Source organism: Hoplias malabaricus, chromosome 2 (genome assembly GCF_029633855.1).
Source record: "Hoplias malabaricus isolate fHopMal1 chromosome 2, fHopMal1.hap1, whole genome shotgun sequence".
In the NCBI taxonomy this organism is placed as follows: Eukaryota; Metazoa; Chordata; class Actinopteri; order Characiformes; family Erythrinidae; genus Hoplias; species Hoplias malabaricus.
This window is the reverse complement of record NC_089801.1, coordinates 77,652,109-77,663,714: the sequence shown is the minus strand read 5'-3', so window position 1 is coordinate 77,663,714 and position 11,606 is coordinate 77,652,109. Positions and strand designations below refer to the sequence as shown.

At 42.3% G+C, this 11,606-nt stretch overlaps 1 protein-coding gene across 1 annotated transcript in view; it reads left to right on the top strand.

Annotated features, from left to right (window-relative positions):
• Positions 1–3,253: 3,253 nt before the first annotated feature.
• grin2ab (glutamate receptor, ionotropic, N-methyl D-aspartate 2A, b) overlaps positions 3,254–11,606 on the top strand; it is a 146,101-nt gene continuing 137,748 nt past the window's right edge. Inside the window, exons 1-2 of the mRNA XM_066661689.1 lie at positions 3,254–4,116; positions 5,150–5,367. The gene's annotated coding sequence lies outside the window, so the exon portion shown is untranslated. The remainder of the gene's footprint in view (positions 4,117–5,149; positions 5,368–11,606) is intronic.

Sequence of the window (11,606 nt, the reverse complement as noted above, 5' to 3'; positions counted from 1 at the left end):
TTACATTTATATTTACATTATTATAAGCTATAGTATTAAGAATGTACAATGCAACTAATGGCAAATAACTGCAATTTAATCTATTGACATAATATCAGTAGGTACTTTGTCCTCTTTTTCAACCTCTACTCTCCTAGAGAGGTTTTACACTAGACATATAAACATTACTGTGAGGATTTGATTGCATTCTGCTTCGAAAACATTGAGTGAGGTCAGGTACTGATGTTGGAAAGTTAGCTTTGGCTTGGAAACACCACTCCGACTCCCAAATGTATTGGACTGCAGCTCTGTCACTATAGAGAATTCATTTCCACTGCTCTACAACCCAAAGCTGGGGGCACTATACCACTCTGGTAAATGTTTGGCATTGATTCTTTTGACTTACAGACAGTGCACAGTTAGACGGCTGTGTCAGCAGTGGGTGTACCTCATTAGAAGAGGTGTCCTGCAAATTTTGGGAATGTAGAGGACGTGTAGGCAGCTCTGTCAGAAATGGCAGACTGTCCAAGTGTCATTACCACACTATTCTTTGCATTAACATCTGCATGTCACTGACCTGCACTATGCCCAGTGTCAAGTGTCAGCTAGAGGGGTTTACAGCCCCCAGCACTGCTGGGTGCACTGGAAGTGCTGTTTCTGGAAAGAGGAAGCTACAGCCGATACTTCAGCGATGAGTTTATGTGGCATTTGTGACCCAGAACTAATAATCCCATATTAGTACTTGACTTCACTGATGTTCTCAGGGCCGAATGGCATCAAATCCTCACACTAAACAACCCCCCAGCCCCGGCCACCCCAACCCACACACACTTGGACACACCTAGGGAGCAGTTGAGGCTTAGGAGCCTCACTCAAGTTCACTTCAGCCATGGATGTTGAGGGAGAAGTATGTGCTGTTATTTTGATCCCCCTGCCCCATGTTTCCTGCTGGGCCTTCCTTCCCAGTACGATTTCTTTAACCATTTGGCAACAGCTGCCCCCAGTGCACTAGGTCAGTTTTAGACCCCATTAACTGGGTGGAGATGGGGGGGGGGTGATGTATAATTTACTAGTATTCACTTGTGCTCTCTACCTCTCTTCCACACACACACAAACACAACCACTTTTTTATTTCCCTCTTATTTTCTTTCTGTTTGTATCCATTTTTAATTCCCTTAATTTCCCTCTCACTTTCTCCCTTTTGTTCAGTCTTTTTATTCATTTGTCTTGCTCTATCTATATTTCTGCCACCTTTTTCCTCTAATTGTTAGTGTTTCAACTAAGTACTCTCTGGGGTTTAAATATCTGCAGAAAGGTGAAAAACAGCACGTCGTTGTGGGGGCCTGCGGTTGCTGCTGAGCTCAGACAGGGCAACAATTACAGCAATCTCACAGTAAAGGTCAGTGAGAGACCTCACAACTCCAGTAATACGTACCCGTGTGTGAGTGCATTTGCTGCATACTTTGTACTTTGACTGAGTGTCCCCAGAGTGCTGGGAAACAGGTCAACGTCATGGGGACTATGTTTGTGAGTGAGAAAGGGGGGGGGGGGGGTCAGGGCGAGTATAATGTATGTTTAATTTTATATGTGAGATATATATTACATTACTTTTTGCTTCACGGTGGTGCAGCAGGTTAGTGTTGCAGTCACATGGCTCCAGGGACCTATAGGCTGTGGGTTCGAGTCCTGCTCTGGGTGACTGTCTGTGAGGAGTGTGGTGTGTTCTCCCTGTGTCTGTGTGGGTTTCCTCCGGGAGACTGTCTGTGAGAAGTGTGGTGTGTTCTCCCTGTGTCTGCGTGGGTTTCCTCCAGGTGACTGTCTGTGAGGAGTGTGGTGTGTTCTCCCTGTGTCTGCGTGGGTTTCCTCCGGGTGACTGTCTGTGAGGAGTGTGGTGTGTTCTCTCTGTGTCTGCGTGCGTTTCCTCCGGGTGACTGTCTGTGAGGAGTGTGGTGTGTTCTCCCTGTGTCTGCGTGGGTTTCCTCCGGGTGACTGTCTGTGAGGAGTGTGGTGTGTTCTCCCTGTGTCTGCGTGGGTTTCCCCTGAGTGACTGTCTGTGAGGAGTGTGGTGTGTTCTCCCTGTGTCTGCGTGGGTTTCCTCCGAGTGACTGTCTGTGAGGAGTGTGGTGTGTTCTCTCTGTGTCTGCGTGGGTTTCCTCCGGGTGACTGTCTGTGAGGAGTGTGGTGTGTTCTCTCTGTGTCTGCGTGGGTTTTCTCCTGGTGCTCCGGTTTCCTCCCACACTCCAAAAATATGTGGATGTGGATTGGTGACTCAAATGTGTCTGTAGGTGTGAGTGAATTTGTGAGTGTGTGTTGTCCTGTGAAGGACTGGCATCCCCTCCAGGGTGTATTCCCGCCTTGCGCACATTGATTCCTGATAAGTTCCAGACTCACCATGACCCTGAACTGGATAAGTGTTTACAGTAAATGAATGGATTATTTTTTAGTTTACTACATCATTAAAACACAGGGACTGTCCTTCACGTTGTGTAAAGTTTCATGATGAATGGACCAATAGAAATGCTCCAAAATAACTTGGAATAAAATCTTTCTACTTTGGCTTCCACTGAAAATTCTAAAGGCTTCTTCCTTCTCTTGTGAAGATACATGATTTTCACTGGACAGCGAGTATAAGGAAATAGAGAGTATAAGAAAGAGAGCAAGAGTGAAAGAAAAAAGAGTGAAAGAGGCAGAGTGAGAGAAAAAAATGGCAAAAGCCCAAGTAGGAACGAGAAAGAGTGCATAAGAAAAGCAAGGATGAAGTGTTATAAATAGCAAGAGAAACAAAATTGAAGATACTGAGAAAAGACACCGAGAGAGCGAGAGACAGAGAGAGACAGAGAGGTGTAGTTAAATCTTAAGGTGCTGTATTAAGGTGAAGATGTTTGACTTCGACCTTCAGATCCACAAGGTCTGAACACACATTTACACCTCAGTTTCAGAGAGAGAGAGAAGGGGAGAGAGAGAATGAAATCCATTGAGACGTCTAGAGAGAGAGAGAGAGAGAGAGAGAGAGAGATGCATTTGAGCATTTGAATCTCCTGTAAAGTTGAGGCGAGGCGGTTTGCCTTCAGGTCCTCACAGCGACGGAATACAAACCTGAGAATCCGTGAAAGACACACAGCCTCTTACCGAGGAGAGCGTGCTCATTCTTCGCTCGGTTCCACAGCGCGAGGAGACACGAACGGAGCCGGCGCGTGGAGGCCGTTTTGCCGCGGGAGGGAAGAACCTGAACACACACAGAGAGAGAGAGAGAGAGAGAGAGAGAGAGAGAGAGAGAGAGAGACAAACAGACAACACAAGAGCAGCGACAATCCACGATACGCGCGCTCCAGCCCTCACCTACGCGGACGCGTGAAGTTCCTCGGCGTTCGCGCGGCCCCGCGTCGGTCATTTCTTCCTCCTGTGTGCGTGTGTGTACTTGTTTTGCTATAATTGTGAGGACCGACTCCCCTCAGTGACAACGTTATATCGCTTTTTTTTTTTTTACAAGTGAGGGCATTTTGGCATAAATCGCGCCACAGAGTCGTGTTTTGGGGAGACACTAAAACAAAAGCAAAGGCTAGTGCTCAGACTGAGTTTGGGGTTGATTTCAGGGGTAGGTGTAGTCTCACCTGGCCACAGGAATAGCCTATAGAAGTCTATGGAAGTCCTCAGAAGCATAGCGAGACTAGATTGAGTGTGAGTGTGTGTGTTTGTGAGAGAGTGTGTGTGTGTGTGACAGAGAGAGAGAGAGAGTGTGTATGTGTGTTTTCTCTCTCAGTGGATTTGATCTTGACGGAATCCCCTATCAGAAGAGGCACGCGGACCTGTAACACTGCGGAACGCGCGCGCGAGAGTCTCCGAAGATGAATTGAAAATAACGTCAAACAAGGCGATTTATACCAAGATATCACAGGATTCATCCAATTTTACCTCAGATTTCTCTCAGAAACGGCATCAAATCATCGTTTTGTGAACGCTTTTCGTTATTTCTCGTGTACGCACTGGCTCGTGATGTTGGCGGCAAAAAACGCAAGGACACGGATGGATTTTACATCGTCTCGAGCCCTCGCCCGGCCGCGATTTTTTTATTTTTTGACCCAGAAGGAGAAAACGATGTAGAATGAGGGAGATACGCCAAGAAGACGTTGACGTTGGGTGAGTTAATCACTCTCGTTTTTTTTCCCTTCCACCTCCAGTTCACACCAAACCTCTCTCTCTCCACGACAACAACCACGGTCCTTCATTGCCTTTCCTCGAGCTGCTTCTGCCTCACACACGGCTGAAGACCAGCCCTCAACTTCTTGTCAACGAGTTATTTTTATACCTTTGAAGGATACAGAGAGAAAGAGAGTGAGAGAGAGAGAGAGGTGCAGCGAGAGAAAGAGAGAGATAGAAACCGATGAAGAGAAAGAGAGAGAGTGAGAGAGCGCGGGAGAGAAAAATAACAATAATCATTCCTATTTTGGCAGCCTTTGAATGCGCAACACCTGCTGCGCGAGCGCCCTACATAGAGACAGCAGCGCGCGCGTGAGGGGAATACCACACACACATTGGGTAACCGTTGGTCAACGGTAAAAAGATTCAAAATAAAACTGGAAAAAAAGAAAAATAATACCACGATGTCGCTGTCTTCACCTGTGTCTTGTAAAACCTCTTCCAACGTCTGAAAGGCTTTAGCCACTGTATGAGAGTAGAATAGATGTCTATTTTTATTTATTTACTTACTTATTTTTAATAGGTCTGTAATTAATAACCGTTAACCCTGCCCACTCACTCCTGACAAATTGAGAGGAAATAAAAAAGTAAATGGTTGGCTCCATGAAAATTGATGTTGTACAAAAATGTGACTGAGAACATATTAAAGGAAATGACAAGAGCTTCTTATGAAGGTTGCTGACTGTTTTAAAGTTTTATCCAAAAACTTAAAAACACAGACCGTCAACAGGAGACTGCTACTGTTCCCCTCAGACTTGAAGACGTTAGATGTTGTGTGAAAATATAGCCACTGTATTTTGTTTATAGATTGTGAAGGGGTTGTAGAAAAACAAAGTTCTCGTTAGTGAGAAATGCTAAACTGTAAAAACATATTGAACATGAGGAAGCTAAATGCTGAGGTGAGGTGTTGAGAATAGGCCTAGTTAGCTGCACTTGCTAAAAACAGGGGTTGTGTTTTTGTACTTCTTTTCAGATCAACTACAGCTAAACTCTGAGGGACTAGGGAGGACAAACAGAACAGAAAACAGACACAAAGACCACACAACCACCAAAAAACATGCGCCGAGGGAAGAGACCCCGCTGTCCAGAAGTGTGTGAGGAAGCTATGAACACTTGGTCTCCGACTGTTCAAAATGGCCCACGCCGAGAAGGGCGAGTTTTCTTCTCCTCTCACACCTCGTGACACCAGAGGTAGGTCCACAGCTTCTTCAGCGCTGGAGCAATAGAAGGAAAGAAAAGCAAAGTGGAGGTTTGACTGAACTGCAGAAGGCTGTCTTTGAGCGGGGGGGTCGACAGGGGGCGCTGTTGTCTCGCTGCTTTCTCTGAGATTTTTTAATTTTTTTTTAAAGGGGAGACTTGCAGTTTTTTGGGCGCAGTCACGTTGGCCAAACACATTTCCTGATATTTTTTTCCTCCTGCCTGTACCGTATAAGCTAAAAAAAAGTCTTTCCTGTATTGGAGCATGGAGGCATATATAGAGTGGGAGATATTGTGGAGCGTAGGTAGGCACACTTTCGCAATGCACAGAAACACTGATAAATCAGCCTCATCATATCCTTATGTCTGAGAGGGCAAATATTCCTGCATGCACTTTCACAAGTAGTAAGTTATAATTGATAAGGTTACATGTCTAACACCTCATTGCCCTTTCGTATACACTGCTTAGAAAAAGTCAGAGACCAACCTTTTATTTGTTTGTTTATTGAATTCCCAGTCAAATATATGATTAAATGGATAGTAGCCCATATTCAGTGTCGGAAAATGACAAAAAACATTAAGAGAATTCCATATTTGCATACTTGCATTTTATTTGCCTATTGTTACTTTAATGCCACTTCAATTCTTCCTGCCATTAAAGGAACACTAGGTAAGATTTTTTTTTATTCTGCTCCTGGGGATACCCTTATTCTACTTCTTTTTACAGTACTGTGCTGAAATCAAAGGGGAGGGGAATGTAAGTGGGGGTGGGGGGGCGTGGTTTCCTACCCTCCTCTACAAAGTCATAAGTGCAGTTTCTTCAGTGCTGAGCCCAGAATAGCAATGACAGAGGCTCTGTTCTCATTATTACAGGTCAGTGAAGCATTACAGTGTTTTTGAAGTGGTAATTGTAAATTAAAAATTTTACATAGTGTTACTTTAAGTTTCACAGATCAGTCTAAATGTGTATTAGGCATTGCGCGGGTTGTTGGAAGATAAAGATTCAAAGCAGTTCTTTTAGAAAATAATGGATGTAATAAATAATAATAATAAGTAATAAAATAATGTAGTACACAAAAAAAGTTGGACTCACTTAAAGGAACATTAGGTAAGATTTGGTCATTTTGCCCCCCCCCCATGTAATTACATTACATAGTACTGTTTCTGCAGTACTGAACCCAGAAAAGCAATGACAGAGGCTCTGTTCTCTCTATTACAGCTCAGTGGAGTATTCCAATGATTTTGAAGCTGTATTTTTAAGGTTAAAAAAATACTACCTAGAGTTGCTTTAATACTGACATCACTGTGGTTAAATTTAAGGTTGAAACAGCTGTGTAATAAGTTTCCTAGTTTAAAAAACAACTAAATTGTATTTAATGACTTTTAATGACTGGGAATGTCTGGTCTCTGACTTTTGCACTGTATTGTGTGTGTGTGTGTGTGTTGTAGAGTTAAGAGGAAGGCCTGGGACAGGTGTTTATTTTGAGAGTACTTGTAGCTGTTGACCCCGTGCCCTTCCACACAGTGTAACTCAGTAATCCGCCCACGAGCAGCGCTCATTTGCTCCGCGAGAGCCCATCTCAGCGGCCAGGCTCTGCACGCTGAAACACTGGCAGCTCTGCTGGCAGTTAAGGCATGTTTCTGAAATATGAAATGTGGACTTTGAAAGGTCATCAGAATTGTGGTGGGTACTTCTAGGCGTATGCTGAGAGATGAGGTCTAAATCTCTCTCTCTCTCTCTCTCTCTCTCTCTCTCTCTATCTCTCTCTCTCTCTCTCTCTCGCTCCCACACACAAACACTCACACAAACATTTACTCATGTTTGGCAAGACGGGAACTTTCTGCTGCATTGCTGAATTTCTTATGTAGGAAAAGTCGCAGAGATCTTTTATGAATGCGAGTGAGTAAGTGTGTGTGTGTGTGTGTTTGGGGAAAACGGGCATGACAAGCAAATTTAAAGGACAGATACTTTCTCACTCAGGAAGTTGTGCTCAGGAATAAGATCAACAAGTCCAATAACCTTTGTAATAATCATTCCATCTTTTCATACACCGCAGTGTGAAGTACCAAAGGTTTCTTAGTGTTTTGCCAAAAATGGATCAGACTTATACAGTTTATCGTGTGCAATTGGAGGAAAAATGGGATATTAGCATAAATACCTCAACACAAATTGATTAGTAATAGGCTACTGCTCCATTTCACCCTGTTTTTCATTGGTCTGACCCCTACCAGACCCCCACAGAGCAGGTATGGTTTGGGTGGTGGGTCAGTCCCAGCGCTGCAGTGACACTGATGTGGTTGTGGTGTGTTAATGGGTGTTGCACTGGTACAAGTGGATCAGACACAGCAGTGACTGCTTGACTTTTAAAAACTCACTGTCCACTCGGTTAAGACTCCTCCCTCGTTGGTCCACCTTGTAAATGTAAAGTCAGAGACAGTAGCTCATCTGTCGCTGCAGTGTGTGTCGCTCGTCCTCTGGTCCTTCATCAGTGACAGGACACTGTGGACTGGATGTTTTTTGTTGGTGGACTGTTCTCAATCCAACAGAGACACTGGGGACTTTAAAAAGGGATCCACCACCCTAATCACACCTGCTCTGTGGTGGTCCGGTGGGGGTCTGACCATTTCACAGCAACAGATGGACTCCAGTCTGTAACTGTAGAGTTACACAATGCTCCTGTAGAGAGAATGGACAGTGAGTGGAGAAACAAGGAAGTGATCATAATGTTATATCAATGGTTGCCTTATTTTGGTCAGATGTGGGCCTATGGTTGTGTGCCCAACGCCTTGACGCTGCAAAAGAAGTGTTTAGCATAGAGCTATATCCATACACATATGCATAAACACAAAACAAAGTTTAGGCAATTGCCATGGCTAATGAATTTACAGCAGCTCAGAAGCTATGTTAAATAGAGCTTTGCCAGCACACACACACACACACACAGCAAGGAACAGAAAAAGAGAGAGAGAGAGAGAAAAAAAGGAAAGAGAGAGATATGCAAAGAACCGTGTTGCATTTTCCATATGCTAAGTGCTACTCCGGGCTAGCCTGAAGGGTGCGGGTGTTTTTGCTAGGTTTGCTCTCTGACTATGCTAATTACAGACGTTAGCGAGTGTACTAAATGAGAAAGTTACAGGGGCAGCAGAGCAGAAGTGGCTGTCTCTAAGTGTCTGCAGTGGCCAGCGAGGCATGCAGGGCTTTTAAACCCATAAACAACCACAGAGCCATCACAGAAGCCAATTAAGCAATTACTTTGACTGGCATTAATGAGCGCACGTCGGATTAGGCCCGCTCCCTTCCTTTTTTATTTCCGACGTTGTTAGAAGCTTCGAGTCGTCCTCTGAACTTCCGCTGTGCCAATAGGTGACCGTAATTGATCACTTACCAGTTCGACAAGCAATTAGCCCTTAACAGACTTCTCCTTCGGCTTAATCGTATAGAACGTATTAAACGTGTTAATGGAAGAATCTGGCGGTGTATTAAAGTTTCACCTCCCAGTGACACTGTACTCACTGAACTGTGGTGCCGTTACTGTAATAAGCTTCAATTAGAGGTGGAGTGACACCAAGTGACAAGCGTACGCATAAAAATAGAGCGGTATCATCAAGAAGCAGGAAGTTAGCCTAGCTTTTAAGCCTAAATTGGGGGACCGCTTGGTAAATGACAGAATATTACCAAGCCATTACAAAGGAAAGCCTCCAATATTTGACAATTTCTAATCCAATTAGACTGTAAACAAAGCCATTCAGACTGTTTTAATGCAAAACTTAGACGATGGAGGGATTCAGACCGAACAGAGGCAGTGTTGTTACAGTGGGGTGATAGAAACCAGACTTCCTACTGTGTTTAATGCTTCTGAAAAGCTGCCACACAGAAAGCTATTAAAATGTGGCTTTGAATACCCTCAGACATAGCACGGAGATATTTTTCAGTTAAGTTTTCACCTCTAAAATGGAATTGTTACAGTACATTCATGGCGTAGAGCAGCATGCATACTGTAATAAGGCCCAACATTACATTTATTCCAATGTTTTTACCGCTGTCAGCAATGCATATGAAATCCCATAAGACATGTGTAGGTTCACTAGTGGATGTGGATAGCAAATATAATGGCTGTCTAAATGTTGGAGATCTTCTGACATCTGATTCCCCTCATCATAACTGTAAAAAATTCCTTGAACAAAAAATTGGTGGGATTCTCAGTTTCTTATTTCAGATTTCCAATGGAAAACATTTTTTTTGTTGTTGACAAGGTTTTACAAACTTTTATTCAAATGATTCACATTCTGTTCATTGATTTATGTATTTTTTGAGACCCAGGTAAAACAACCTTTAACTAAATTAAATGAAATATTGTTGATAGCGGCCTGTTTGTTTCTCAATTAGGGTGAATCCCATTTAAAGCATTGCCCCTAAAACTTAGCCCAAATCCTTCCATTTTCCTATAAATGTAGGGGTTCTCAGTTCTGGTTGAGAAACAAACCCACAAATGTCAGTATTTTATCCTATAAAAATAATATAAACAGTTGTATTATCTTAGGTTAAGGAGCTTCTTCATATCCAGTTCCACCTTAAATGGTGTATTGGTTGTATTCTACCACATGAGTCCACTGCAACATTTAAGGTGGAACTGGAATGTTCAGGGGAAAAAAAAACCCTGCCAAAGAAGCTGAATTCAGTTTCATATCATAGAAGAGTTAGGGTGTGGGTGATAATAAGATTGGTGAACACTTCTGAAGGCGTATGATGCCCTAAATTTAATAATGTCCAGCAGCACTCCTCTGATATCACTGCAGACTGGCAGAGCTGCCGACAGAGCACTGCTAGTAGCCTGGTAATGAAGCACTGCTTTTTTTATCTTTGGTCTGGTGACATATCTGGTTCTTCAAGTGTCATCCCCTTTCGTAGGGGAAGATTTTAATCTGTTCAAAGGTTGACACTCAAAAACAAGGTGTAGGAGTAAAAATAAGAAATGACACTCACCCTTACTTACATCTTGCACCAAGGGGCCATTTGTGTACATCATTTTTATGTGCCTACAAATACGTAATTGACAATTTTGGACAGTTATATATATATATATATATATATATATATATATATATGGTAATAAATCTCTATTTATGCTTTGTTATAACTATATACAAGACAGTTTTTACAGCTGTTTCAGGTGTGTTAGGGTTCATCACTGTGTGGAAATACGGACTACGTGGGGGTCCTCTGTGTGGCTGAATTTGCAAGTCCTCACTTGAAACAAGTAAATGTTGGTGTTTTCCAGTGATGTCAACAAAATTAAACACAATCAGATTACTCCAGTTTTCCTAATTGGATCATCTTTATATTGTTTAATTTGGTGGGAGAAACAAAGGAGATGTTTTTTTTTTCAGTGTAGAACATCTCCAGGCTCCTCCTGAAACCTCTTCCTTGTGATATCCTTACCTTTTTCCAATGGGTATTTATGGTAATTTGGCTCTGATGACTGCTGCTGAAGCTTAAAGCTGTGGTCAGTGAAATGTTTTTGTATTTTCTGTACAAACCCGTCCAAATCTTCTGTTAAATGAACTCAACGGGCCGATGTTTGGTCAGATGAAGGTAGAGGATCTATGGGAATATGTGTGTTATCTGTAGGGCTGGACGATATGGCCAAAATTTATATCACAATATATTCCTTAATTTGGGTCGATACCAATTCCAGTAGTAATATGAAAATATAAAAGGCACAGAAACATTACCAAGAATAAAAAAGTGACGTGACATCACCATCAAACATAAAACTCTTGGCTTTTCTGATATTAATATTTTTAAACAAAATTTAAAATTGAGTGCAATGAATTAATGGCAGATCCCTGTAATGAATGTGAGTCTGTAAATAATAATTATTACTGAAATACTGATCATGTGTTTAAAACTAATATAATGTTTTTATTGTGATATATTTTAATATTATATTGTTGTCCAGCCCTAGTTATCAGTATATTATATATTTTATAAATCGTATATATTGTAAGACATATTAGAATGCATTTTTTATGCCAGTCATTCCCATTAGCTTGAAACAGAGATACATAGAGGTGATGTCTACGGTATTTAGCAGCTGGTGGCAAAAACAAACTTTAAAGTGCTAAATTGAGTAATATAGTAACATTGAAGTGCATCACTCTGTATTGGTTGCATTGTAGGGTTGTGTGCTATAGGGATGTGTGTTGTGGAAAGACAAATATGATTTCCTAAT